This window comes from Morone saxatilis, unplaced genomic scaffold (assembly GCF_004916995.1).
Source record: "Morone saxatilis isolate NCDOM2014 unplaced genomic scaffold, NCSU_SB_2.0 Contig6, whole genome shotgun sequence".
Classification (NCBI taxonomy): domain Eukaryota; kingdom Metazoa; phylum Chordata; class Actinopteri; family Moronidae; genus Morone; species Morone saxatilis.
In genome coordinates, this window is record NW_023340206.1 from 4719455 (window position 1) to 4721513 (window position 2059).

At 44.0% G+C, this 2059-nt stretch overlaps 1 protein-coding gene across 1 annotated transcript in view; it reads left to right on the forward strand.

Annotated features, from left to right (window-relative positions):
- Nucleotides 1-1488: 1488 nt before the first annotated feature.
- slitrk6 (SLIT and NTRK-like family, member 6) overlaps nucleotides 1489-2059 on the forward strand; it is a 16199-nt gene continuing 15628 nt past the window's right edge. Inside the window, exon 1 of the mRNA XM_035677445.1 lies at nucleotides 1489-1985. The gene's annotated coding sequence lies outside the window, so the exon portion shown is untranslated. The remainder of the gene's footprint in view (nucleotides 1986-2059) is intronic.

Sequence of the window (2059 nt, forward strand, 5' to 3'; positions counted from 1 at the left end):
TAGAATGGAAATGGATAGCTTTAGTCCAGGCCTCCAACCATATCAAAGTTAGCTTGCGCAGGCGTCCAAGATAAACTGACAGCAGCACCTCTAGTTTAGCAGCTTGAAGTTGTTCAGCATCTAGAGTATCACACTGAGGACACATTTTCACTCGTGTCCTATCACAGGTCATTGTCAGAGAGGGGCTTTCTTATCCGCCTGAACCCTGCGCTGACCTACAAATAATACGAGGAGAAGTCATATATAACCATCCATGTTCCTCGTATATACACCACACTGAACAACCCTACGCCACTCTTGTTATAAACACACTTATCATTTACAAAGCCCATAAGCAAGTCTCAGAGAGAGAAAATGAGTGTGATCTAAAAAACTTACAATACACGCACATAAGATAGCGCAAATATCTTGGATATACAACACTAATCACATGAGAAATCCCTACCTAGACAACCAAAACTAGCAAAGAATGTTTCTTATGGGTGATGATAAAAGCCCCACTGCAGCATTTATACGACGCACATCCCCCACCCAAATTCAAGCCACACACTACTTCTGTATAAAAACAAAGTTAGTTACATACTTATTAGGTCCTAACTTTCAAACACAATAGCAAGAGAAAAAAAAATGCCACACCAGACAAAACGTCTCAGGAGGCTATTAGCTGCTTTCGCAGGGCAACCGTCTCCTTCTGCTGCCATTTGAACTTGTGGAGTGACACAAGGCCAAGAAAATTTTGGATAGGTTTACACAAGGTTTTGCCTATTTCAGCCTTCACAGTGTCTATTGATTGACTGGATTGTTAATCTGTGGTTTGGATTACGTTAGGGATGAATGCATGAATGGGCAGATCTGCGCTCCGAGGGGGAGCCTGTGTTATAATGTGTTACAATTACATTAAAACTTGCCCAAACCGTAGGTATATGCCTATTATAGTGCATTAGTTTCATCCTTTGGGCTTGGTTCTGCAGCCAGGCTATTTAAAGCCCATCAATGCAAGTTCTTTTTTTTCCTTGGTATTGTAAGAGCCTTGGAGAGGAGGAGCTCTGTATTACTGCTACTGAGCTTCCCCAGCTGTATCAAAGATAACCAGATATAGACAGGGAAATACCGGAAGTTGAGTCATTTCCCCCATCTAAATAAAACTGGAAATACATAAGTTACAGAATTCCCATTTGATTTATTTATTTTTAATTTTTTTTTACAATTGTTAAACATAGGGTTAAACTTTAGACTTGGTCATCTAGCTTATATAATGTCTACTCAAAAAAAAATGTGTGAAACTACTATAAGGAAAATACATTTAAAGCTTATGTACGCTTAGCCCTATGCTCTTACTCTGAAAGGCCCCGCCGGAACTCGTGCTATACACCGCGTCCGCCTTGACGCTCCTTCCCCTGTCAGTCAGTCCACCTCCACAGCATGCAAATTACTGAGCAACTCCAATATATCGCACATTGGTTAACTACACAGAGCGCGCGGCGCGGCGCGAGAGCAAGGGACGCTGTGCGCGCTTTCATTATTGTGAGTGGACTGTAAAAAGGTGGAAGAAAACCCGTGTTTAATCACAATACTGTCAGCTTCTCGGCGGTCGAACCTGCAACTTAATCATAATTAATTCTGGGGAAGGCTGCGGGGAGGAGGGCTACTCTCATCATCCCGGGACCGGAGTGAAAACCTCACCGCAAGCTCCTCTTGCAGCGGAATAATTAGCAGCACCGGTGTGTGTGTGTGTGTGAGACAGGCTGTATTGGACTCAAGAAAAGGCTGGTGGACCGGAGAGGACAAGTGTGGACCCTGTGAAGTTTTAGTGTGACAGCCGGGGTTTTTTTTTTAAGGAGCGCGGCGGACCGGAGAGAAAGTGTTGTGGAGGTTATAGCCCCCCCCGCCACCCCCAGTCAATGCGTCGGCTCCCGGTGTCTACTGATGGACTGAGCCCGGTGGCATTCGGACCAGCTCCCCCTCGTTTTCAGCAGTTTTAGTCGGTAAGCCACAAAGCCGAGTCCTTTTATGTGTTTATCTGAAATATTGAATTTTAATGTGCTCAATTACTTTTTTT